This window comes from Alligator sinensis, unplaced genomic scaffold, assembly GCF_000455745.1.
Source record: "Alligator sinensis unplaced genomic scaffold, ASM45574v1 scaffold280_1, whole genome shotgun sequence".
NCBI classification, from domain to species: Eukaryota; Metazoa; Chordata; order Crocodylia; family Alligatoridae; genus Alligator; species Alligator sinensis.
Window position 1 is genome coordinate 6,500,302 of NW_005841835.1, and position 12,037 is coordinate 6,512,338.

Below are 12,037 nucleotides of genomic sequence, written 5' to 3' on the forward strand. Positions count from 1 at the left end.
AACCAAAACTTTGTGGCTGAAATTCAGATTCACTGTATGAAATTTCACCACACCGCTTCTCTGCTGAATTCTTTGCAGGCATCCTTTTGACAACAACTTTGGGTCTGTAAGGGGCAAATAATGTGAAATACGTTTCTAATGAGCAATAATTACAGGTTTAAATAGTTGGCACAATCAGTGTTCAGTGATTTCATTATTAGATGGCACCGTAATTTATGCTAATCCTGATAACGGTTCCGGATGAGAGAGGTCCAGACATAGGAGATTGCACTGCAATTATTTACTCCCTGTATTTCTGAAACAATAGATATGGTAATTTGAAAATCAGATGACTGTGATTTCATTTATTCTGGTAGGAAACACATGTAACAAGTTGTGTCAACAACTATAAAATTAAATAGGATTATTCGACTTCCATCATAGGTTTATTCCTTCGTGGCTTTCTCTGCTCTGAACATACATCTAGTCAGGACCTTTATTAAGATGGTCAGAAAGCAATACAGTACTGTAGACATTGAACAATTTTTTCCATGCATAACTTCTCAATGGCTGTAAATTCTTGCTACAAGGTGGGAGCAGGGTGTGGGCAGTGATAGTGATCTCCTAAATGACTGGATGACAACTTTTTGGCAGGTGAGCCACAAGGTAAACCCTGTACCTTCCCTGACTGCCAGTCCAGTCCCCTTCCCCTGCCTAATCTGTTGCTCTGCTTTCTGCCCTGTCTTTGTGTTCCCTGCTCCTTTTCTGTTCTGTTACATGCCACACACAGAGGCTACCCATTCCACTTGTGGCACTCATACTATGGGTTGGGTACCCCTTCCCTAAGTGGTCTTCAAGGCTCTGCCTTCTCATAGCTGTAAATGCTACCATTGCTGGCAGTCCGTCAATACAAGGATGACAAGTCTTCCAGTAAACAGGGAAGTCACTGGTGAGCTTGGAAACAACTAGAAGCTGATCTAGGATTTGTATGTTCAACTGCAGATGCAGCAAATAGGTCCAGGGGGAAGGAGTGGATCCTCATATTAGTTCACAGCGCTTTCCCTTTGTGTCTCTCATCTATCTGCCTTCATAGGGCACCTATACATGTGACAGACTTCTGCTCCAATATGTGCTAATTAACACATTGGAGCAGACTTGGTTAATCAAGTCTGTTGCAAGTCTGCTGTGGTATGCTAATTAGCATGCTCCAGCAGCCTCTGTGTCTTCAAATTTGATGAGCTTTAGTTAAAGTGCCCCTGCTGCCATTTTGAAATGTGGGATGCTAAGGGTGCTTTAAGTAAAGTGACTCTCAGAGCCACTCTAATTAAAGCGCCCCTCTCACCTCAAAGCATGTATATAGGTGCCCATAGTGATGTGAATTTGCTCAAAATGACTGATTCCTTGTTGTACATTACAATACCATTGAGGGCAATTCGCTGCTTGTCTCTCTCAAGTACTGATGCTAATATCACATTTCTTCAGATTGGCCTTCAAGGTGTTGCAACTCTCTTCTTTTGTCTACCTCTAGAATGGTGACCATTGGTGAATTGGGAGTATTTGATCTGTTTCAGATCTGGTTATCAGGCATCCTTATGACATGTCCTATTCAACAGAGCTAGTGGCATATAAACATGGCTTCAGTGCTGGTGACATTTGCTTGAGTCAGAACACTGCCATTTGTCCTTCTGTCCATGCAGTTGATATAGAGGATTTAATGAAGACATCGTTGGTGGTAACATTCCAAGGCTGTTAGGTGTTTCTGACACGTCATTCAAGTTTCTATAAATGTAAATTCTATAACAACTGTGAACAGGAGACATTCTGGCTGATTTCTCCACGCTCTCTGGTGCAGCAGGCTGGGACTCCTTGTTTTAATGTAATGGTTAGTTCATGGGTGCCCTGTTTATAAGTGGCTGGGGGCTGCACACCAAGTGGGCATCACTAACGTGGACCGTAGGTCCCTTGGGCCACATGGTACATAAATGCCCCTTCCCATACTGGACCACGCCATGCAGGCACTGCCGTTCCCACTCCCAGCTTCCTGGCTGTGGTCTCCCCTGCTGCACTATGCCACACAAATGCCTTAGATAGATGCCCTGCACAGAGTTCCTTGGGGTGGGGGGAAGAGCGATGGGGTGGGGACCTGGAGACCTCATGATGGCTGTGTAAGTCAGACAGTGATGGCTGTGTAAGTCAGACAGCCACATTTTTGCATTAGCTGAATTTTCCAAGGTACCCTCAGAGATGTACTCTCATAGAATTATTCCCAGTGGAGGTTACCAGGCATATGTAACTATAGCAAGGTCCATATCTGAAAGCAAAAGTCAGAATCTTCATGCCAAATAGAGAAAGGAAAGAAGCAGTCCAACTGCTATGGAGTTGCTAGGATTTTTAAAATATGAAACTTATTAAAAAAGGAAGGCAACCCATATAGCTGAGCCGTATTTACTGTATTTACCCAAATCCAAGATGACTTAGAATTTAAACTGCCCCTCCAATAAGATTCTAAACATGGAAAGCTTATAAATTTGTTCAAATTTTCCATTGCAGCAGTGGGCGGGGGGGAAGAGGGGGATCATCTCAAATCCCCTCCCCACCCCACTGCTGCAGCAGGGCAAGCAGTGATAGGGGGATGGGTAGCAGTGGCCTGACCCCCACCCCTTGCTCATTGCCACCTGTCTCCCCTTGCCCCCCAGTGCCTGCACAATGCACCGCCTGCCTCCACCTCAGTGCCTGCACCCCCTGGCACTTGCCCTACCCCCAATGCCTGCCCCCTTGAAGTGCCTGCATCCTGCCCCCTGCACTTTGACCCCTAGTACCCACCCTGTGTCTGCATCCTCCAGTGCCTGCCCCTCCCCCACCATCCCTTATTTTCTGTTGTGTCTCCAGTTCCAGCACCAGCCTGGCCCAGGCCACAGAGCACATGGTTAACTACAGCCCCAGCCTAGTCAGAAAGCAGCAGTTCTGGCAGTGGCAGCTCTGGCCCTGGCCCCAGGTCAGAGCCAGGGCTGGGGCTGGAGCTGCCACCACCACTGCTAGATGGCCAGGTGAGGGTTGGAGTACCCATGTGGTCCGTGCCCTGGGTTGAAGGAGGGTTGGAACCAGAGCAAAAATTGGTGTTGAGACAGATTGTAAGCAGTTGTGGGGGGAAGGGGGCAAGCAGCAGAGGGGCAGCAGGAGGGTGCAGAAGGTGTAACTGCAGCTCCAAATCTGACCCCAAGCCCAGGTCAGGGCCAAAGTCGGTGCTGTAGCAGTGGCTGCCCCCTGCTTGTACTCAATTCCAAGATGAGGGGCCTTTGCCTTTCATGTTAATGGGAAAGAATATGTCATCTTGGATGTGAGTAGATATGGTATCTCTGTGGTCTTTTCTGGACATCCCTTTTCTTGAAAGCTGCCAGCCAAAACTAGCTCACTACCTCCCTATTCTTCAGAGTGAGGCATGCAGTGAAATGAGTTCACTGTTTTGGTCTGGTGACAAAGGAAACAGTGAAGACACTTGGACCTCTATGGGTACTGTCAACCAGTGTCCCTCATTGACACTAGTAGCTTTTGCTTGCTTTAAACAGATGGGAAGTTGGCTAAATAGTTTCAAGCAATGTTAAGATAGCTGCTTTAGTATCTAGTCACTTCACTGAAACACAACCAGTCTCCTGGAGTGCAAATGGGCATGTTGCAAAGGCCCCTTTTTACTTCTTTTAACAAACAAGCCTTGGCTATCTCTGCTCAAGACAGTTGTATCAGAGACAGTTAATACTGAGTGAGTCTACACGTTCATTAATTTGCTGTAGTTTCTGCGCATTAAGTTTAGTACTTGGTTAACTAAGTACTGAACCAATGCGCAGTAACTCATGCTAGTGTGCAGTAGTGCTGGCACAAGGATTTTTAGTGAGGCTTACTGAGCTACTGTGCAATGTTATTAGGCTACTGTGTAGTTAGCGTCTCATGTAGACATGCCCACTGTGTATGTGATTTTTGGGAGTGGAAAACAGAGTGTACTTCAGCAATACCCCCCTCTTTCCCACACAAGTGATACCTTTGTAGGGCCACTTGTAGAGCTGGTGATCCATATTACAGGTCCATAATGAATATGTGACTGATATAATGGATGAAATGTTGATGCAAAATACACACTAGTGTTAAGATTCTATTTGCAACTATCTTATCCACTACTCCTGTTAATGGATTAACTGTTAAGGAGTTAATTGGTGGAACAAGGTGTGTATGTCCTAGAATAATTTAGCCTTGTTATGGTAGATTTTGCTGGGCTAAAAATGACTATAGCTGTCCATATACTTTTTGTATAAAACTGAGTAACCCAGAGTAAACGATTTATTGGATACATTTTGCTTGTTAAGTTGGCAAATTTTAAAGTTTTAACTTTTGCAAATGAATATGTTTGAGATGATCTAAATAAACTCTACAAAAAACTGTATTTTTAACTTATTCAGTGGTAGGTTCTTTTTTCAAATATTACCTAAAATTTTAGTTATGTTGTTTGGTTTTGATTGGACACACAAACTTCTTGTTTCTGTTCCCTGACTGAATGAATGTAAATCTTAGAAATACTTTGATTGTGAATACTAACATTCACTGGTTAAACATTTACCTTCTACAAATATTTTATGATGTTAGCTGTTTTTATTAACATTCTTGCTGGTGAACTTATTTGCTAAAGTATTAATAAAGGGCTGTGAACAGACGTATTTTTTTTAAATTTCAAGTACATGTCTAGAACAGATTTTTTAAGGCAATTTTTCATGTGAGGTATTCCCACCAAATAAGTTGGCAACTGGTCTTGAATTACTGCTTTAGTCATTCCTTTATTGGTACATAGGAAGTTCTCATAAAAAAAACTTCCTATATATTGGTAGAATATCTCCTTTTCTACTGCCACCTTTTACTTTGTATATAACAAGGGATTTATTCCTCTAATGCTGATAAAGCAGTAGCATGCTAGTAATCACACAAAAGAAATATATAATATATACACTGGCCTTCAGTACCCAGACTGTTTGTTGTAAAAGTTTCCTTCTTGGAATATTAGTCTGTTCCCATTAGTAGCAATAATGTGACTTTCAATCCCAAAATACCTATTTAAAAAACTTTATAAAAGTTCACCCGGGCAAGGCAGAAGTGCAGAAGAGGTGGAGTAAGCAGAAGGTTAACCACCCTCATTGTTCTAATTATGGTATATAATTTGGCAGAGTTACAACTAAATTGGCTTGTTATTCCAGGGACTTCTAACAATCCAAAACTGCTACTCTAGTTATTCACCATATAGCTTTTATTCTCTGGTCTAGCTAAGCACTTAAGGATATGCTTAACTTTGAACAACTGAGCAGATTTCTTGAATAAGTTGGTATGGCCAAGGAGTAGGATGTCCTACTAGTCAGGGACCAGCCTGGGAGAATAGAGTTCTGCTGTTCCGCCACAGACAGCCTGTGTGATATTGGATAAATCAGTTATAATGCCCAGTCCTTTTGTGGATCTACCCATAATGCTCAGCATTATGACACCCACCTCCCCACTGGAATTCTTAGTTCCAAGTTAAGCACTCAGGGGCCATGTCCAGATGTGCATGGACATTTGGTTCCCCAGGGACAACTAGTGGTGGTGCACCTTGTGGCACACAGCACGTTGCCCTGGGTGGGGTACAGGAGGCTGGGGCCAGCAGTGGGCTGGCCCCAGCAGCCTTACCTGAGGGCTTCCCAGGGCTGCAGCAGTGGCAATCCAACGATGCAGAGCCTGGCTGGCAATGGAGTGAGGCTCTGGCTGGTCAGGCTCCAGCTTTGGGCAGTACATACTGCCGCCATGTGTGCCACTGCTTTTTTTTTCTGCCATTTTTTTTTTTACCCTATGCACTGCTTCCTTGCAGCACAGAGAACAACTGAATGTGCAGTATGTGGTGCCACAGATGTGTCTGTGGTGCCACATACTGCACAGCTGAGCTCGTCTGGACATGGCCAAGCCCTTTATGCAATGGTGAGAATTTGGCAACTAAGAATGGGTTCCAAAAAGCCAGGAGGTTTTTATGGAAAAGCAAGCTAGTCAATAGGAAATGATGGGGAGGGATATAAGACTCTTGACTTCTAATATCAGTTGATAGGCACATAGCAAGATGGACGAGCTGGAGCCACCATCCCCTCTTACATCCATTGTCCCAGGGGCTAGAGTAGAATTTGAGAGCTTCAGATCCCCTTCATTTGGTTTGCAATAAAGACTTGAATCCAGATTCTCCCACCTCACAAAATGCAACCAGTCTGTGGTGGTCTGTCTTAGTAATTTCTGCTGGAGCTTTTCACTTCATATAAAATACTGAAATATTCATTCAACCTGTGAGAAAGTGAGAATGACTCTGACTCTGTAATCAGGTAGTTAAGGGATTTGTCTGGGAGACTTGGGGTCTAACTTGTGCTTTAGTCAATATTCATATATGGTGCAAAGTGGAATATCTTCACCAGGAGAGGGGCTCCATTCAGGGAACCTTCTTGGGAGGGAGAAAATGTGGGTCCTTGTCCCTGGTCCAAACAAGGCAGAATAGGGAACTGAACCTTGGGACTGTCAAATCTTGACAGGATCTGGGTGGGTCACTAGCTCCGTGCTCTTTGAATGGGGCTATGCATGTTCTGAATGCGTACACTAGATTACCTTCCACACAGGCATACCCATTCTGTGGATGGTGCTGGGGCTTAGGCAACAAGCAGCCAAGTGCTATCATGACTTGGGCAGTTATATGAGTGTCCACTTACAGAAATCTGGAGGACCTGGTCATTGAACTGCAGACTCCTAGGGAAGATACTTCTGGGGTTAGATGACAGCTAAATGGGGTTTTGAAGAGCTCATCAGTGCTTAAATACTGGACTTTGGTGCCTAAAAAGGCCCTTATCAACCTAAATTTCTTTGTGAGTCCAGTGCGTAGCCTTTGTGTGTTTAAGTTCCTTATCATTAAAATAGGAATAGTAATATTTCCCACATCACAGGACTGTTTGAGGATTAGTATGTCAAAAAGATGGGGAGGTGGTCAGGTATTTTAAGTACCTTGGGGTGTGTGTAGACTAAATGGGGGCCCTAAATTGAAACAGTGGGTTTTTAAAAACACCGCTTCAATTTTTGGTGAAGTAAACCCCCATGTTGTGTACACCTGTGTCTTACCTGCCTCTATGGTGGCAAGGAGGGGAGGGCAAGCTGCCAGCAGTTGGAGCGGTCCCTGGGCTGCAGGGGTGGGGAGCTGGTGCTTCCCTCTGTGGCAGTGGCGGCCTTCCCTGCCAGGCAGCACCCGCCTGCAGGCACCCGGTTTGGGTGGTCCCAGGGGGGCACCACAGCTGTGGAGGGAAGGACTGGGGTCCCATGCTGCTCATGCAGGTAGGCTGGCTCCAGCGGGAAAAAAAATGAGGCTCACTGTTTTTTGTTTTTTTGGGGTTTGGGGTTTTTTTTTTTCTTCTGTGGAGCCTACCTTCCCAGGCGGCTGCCAGGATGCCTGCACAATCCCTGAGCTGCACGGAGCCCGGTGCTTCACTCAGCATCTGTAGGGCAGCAAACTAAAACTCCTCGGAGGTGTTTTAGTTTGCTGCAACCCAAAGTCATTTAAGGCGCATTGCACTGTTGAATGTGCTACAGCGGCTGGAGCATCTGTAGGGCAGCAAACTAAAACTCCTCGGAGGTGTTTTAGTTTGCTGCAACCCAAAGTCATTTAAGGCGCATTGCACTGTTGAATGTGCTACAGCGGCTGGAATTAATGCGCAATACATCACTGACATGTGTAAACACCAACACCATTGAAGTGGTGCAAAAGCATTTATCCCACTTTAAAGTGTCGTGCACACATGCCCCTCGTTTCGTCAACACATGCCCTTAGGTACTCACTATACCTAAGGTTAAGAATTTGCTTAAGATATTTGCAGGATTAGGGGTAGAGTATGCAGCAATGTGCAGGACTGAGCCCTAGTCTAAATCTCCTTTGTCACAACTTAAGCCTATTATTTCTTGTCAGTAGTGTAACTAGGGGTGGGCAATTGGGGGCACCAGCCCCAACTTAGGAGGGATGCTAGATTTGCCCCCATCCCCATGGAGTCCATGCTCTGGCAGCAAAAGCAGCCCTACAATGTTGCTTGTGCAGCAGGAGCCAGGTGCCTGTGGCATAGGTAAGACTCCTGCATATGCCTCCCCCCCACCATCCTCAGCGCTCCCTCAGGGTTTGCCACAGGCATCAACCCTGCTTATTATACCTTTACATCTTGTTCTTTCCCAGGCAGACAAAAAAACTCCCATCACTAACCACTCTTTTTATTACAACCCATTTGTTATTTAAAGGCTGATAGCAAATCCCTCCCCTCGTCTCTGCAAGTCTTCTTCTTTCTGGACCAAATAATCCCAGTTCTTTCAACCTTTCTTCCTATGTCCTGTTTTCTAGATCTTGCCCTCCTCCAGACTCCAATTTGATCACATCTTTTTTGAGGGGTGGTGGGCAAAAAGGAATGCAGGTGAGGCCTTAACAGTGCTGAATAAAGTAGAAGATTCTTTTCCTAAATATTGAATACGATACTCCAGTTAATACATCCCAGCATGCCATTAGCTTTCTTGCAACAATATTACAGTGTCAATTCATATTCAGTTTGTGATCCAATAAATCCCCAGGTCATTTTCTGTAGTACTACAGCCTAGCAAATCATTCTCCATTTTGTTTGTGCTTATGATTGTTCCATATTAAGTGTAGCACTTTGACCTTGTCCTTATTGAATTGCATCATATACATTTCAGATCATTTTCTCAATTTTGTCAATGTCACTTTGAATCTTAATCCTGTTCTCTAAAGTGTCTATTATTCCACCCAGCTTGGTGTCACCTGCAAATTTACTAAGTGGACACTAACTGCTGTTGTTTGATTCATTAATACATAGGGCATCGTTCAGCTATGTTCTACTGCCATCTACCTAACTGCCAACATAACTTGTTTCACCACAGAATATAGAAGAAATCATTGATGGAAAAATTGATAAAGCTCAGATATTTTGGAAAAGCACTAATGAATTTTGGAAATCAACCACCTCCTTAATTCAGATGCTTCAATCAAATCTTATTTTTGAACCGTCCAAAGCTCTTACATTTGGAAAACTTTTAAGAAGAAACTCTCACAATATTTTTGGTACTTCCTGCTTGTAGTCCAGCAGGAAATTTCATGAGAATAACCTTTCCTGTAATATCTAACCATTTCTATCCTGCTCAGGGCCTGAGACTGGAAGTACAGAAGCATGTTAAAATTAAAGGTAATAGTAATTAAAAAATGAGCCTAACTTTTAAGTTTTTAGGGGCTTAGTGCTCTGAAGATTCTTGTTTTATCCAAATCAATATATGTTATAACCATGTAGTAGAAATGTAAACTACTATGGAACAAAACCCATGAAGGGGATCTGAGTACTGAGGATGGTAGCTGTCAAAGGCAGACTTAAATGTAATCAACTTGTCCTTGCTTTGGTGGATGGTCTATTTATACAGCAGCTATGCCACATTAAGTATCTCTCTATGTTTAGAAAGAGAATGCTCCAATGTTTTGAAATCTTCCAGGAAAATTACTTCATTTAGAAGTTCATTTTATAAATACAGAAGTTAATTCCACAGAAATGCATCTTAACTTTGTAGGAAAATGTGCTTGTGTTTATCTTCTGAAACCAGTGGACATAAAACACTCCATGTCGGAAACATACACCACACAACTCTGAGCAAAAGGGCCTGTTTTCATTATGGTTACTATAAACAAAAGCCAAACCGAAGGAAACATCTCTTCTGGATGGAGCCCATTTTGGAGCCATCTTTTGCGGAAGTTACAAATGAGTTTGTCTCCTTGTAACATAAACAGTTTTGCAAAATGCTGGTGTTGAGCTGTTGATATCGAAATCACCTCATTTATCACCTTTGGGAGTAATAACGTTATCTAAGTTCATATGCTGGCTTCCTAAAGTGGTTAGTAATATTAATAACAATAACACACAACAAATAGCTCCTAAAAGTTTGGCTCTAATAAGTCTTCAGATGTAAGTAAAGTTTGGTTTGGAAGATACAGGTCCATCATGTGGAATACTTTAACAATATGTAGGAAAAGGTCAGGTTAAGGTATGCAGTAAGGGGAATTTATGGGAAACTCAGGAGGTGAAACAAGTGGTAAGTGCATACAATGAGTTATATTCTATGAAACAGAAACAATATTTTGGGTAGTGTGTGAGCTTGGCTGTTTTGGGTCTGGAGAGTGGGACAGAAAGCAGAATTAGGGTGGATTATGTATTTAGGAGAAGACCAAAAAAAGGGACCATCTTCCTGAAAAGAGGTATCAATCCCATCCTCACTGTACTGGTAATTGATATATAATTTCACTGCAAGGGGGCAGCTGAAGAAAAGCAACGCAAGAAGTTCAAAGCTTGCTCAAGTGGAAGGAGGTGAAGTGGCTGCCAAGGTTATGAAAAGGAGCTTATCCTATCTGAAAAGGAAGGACATAAGGTAGCCAAGAAGCTCAGGAGTCACACAGCGATGGAGTATAAAGGAAAATAGAAGACAGGGATCATAAAGCATTGTTCTGACCTTCTGTAACCACACCAATGCAAATATGTTACCAAACTGTAACTTGCACCATTTCAACCTAATTTGTGTTCACTTCGTATGGATGCAAACGATTGCACAAGGGCAGCAATGAACCAAGCCAGAAAAGAAGAATATGTAGGTTCTTTTGTGACAAGAAGAAGGTAATTTTTAGGGCAGGAAATAAATGAAGAAGCATTACATTATGCACAGAACTGACTGTTTTGTGTCTTTGAAGTGTGCATTTGAGTGCCTGTGCAATGTAGGATGTTGCACAAGACTATTCTTTATGAACCTTTTAAAGATAAAATTATGTAGATTCCCAAAACATTGTCTGCAAAAGTGAGTAGAAATTTACTGTAGCTAAAAAGAGAATTTTTTAATCATTGAAGCCTCATTGCATGCTGTATTTCAGACTTTTATGGTAGATGAAAAAGCAGTTAATGCTAACTACTGTCACAGCATAGGAAATTTTGGTCAGAAAGATTCATGGTGAAATTTTTAAAATCACCACCTGGATACCATTCATCAAAATTGCACACTAAGACCACATCCAGACAAGCGTAGATGTGCAGTATGTGGCATCACAAATACATCTGCAGCACCGCATAGCACACATTTAGATGTTTTTGACGCTGCAAGGGAGCGCTACCTATGCATGTGCTGCTCTGCTTTTTTTTTTGCACAGGTTTTTTTGACCTCTGGATATCCAGGGGTCAGAAAAACTTGTGGAAGAAAAAGAGGAGAGCAGCACATGCACAGACTGTACGCGCTGCTCAAAAGTGGAGCTGGGCTGCCTAGAGCTGCGCTGTGGCTTTTGGCCCTGCTCCACACAGCAGAATCACCACTGTTGCAGGCCTGGGAGGCCTCTAGGACCTCTGGTAAGGCTGGTGGGGCCAGCACAGTGCTGGCCCCAGCCTCTTCTAACCCACCCAGTGTGCTGTAAGGTGCGCTGCTGCTAGTTGTCCCTGGGGAACCAAACATCCATGCTCATCTGGACGCATCCTAGGGGCGTGTGCAGATAAGTGCAAACATGTGGTATGTGGCGCTGCAGACCTGTCTGTGGCACCACACACCACACATGCAGGCATTTCCCCCGTTGCTACTTTGTAGTGTGAGGGGTGGAGTTTGGCCCCAGGAAATCCTGGGGTCCAAAAAACTCATGCCAAAAAAGAGCAGGGCAGCATACTTGGTGGCAGCATGCACCACCCAAACTGTGGCCTGGCTGGCCAGAGCCACACTCCAGCTGCCAGCCAGGCTCCACACACCAGGTAACCACTGCCGGAGCCCCAGAAGGCCCCCAGGAGCCCAGGTGCTGCCCCAGCCTACCCTATGCGGGCGCGAAGAGTTGTGGCGTCCCCCAGCCTCCCCTACCTGACCTGGGGTAACCAGCTGTGTGCCAGAGCACACGTGGCATAGGTATTCACTAAGGGAAAAAAGCAGTGGCACAACATGTGCTACTGCTACTTGCCCCCAAGGAATCACACATTCC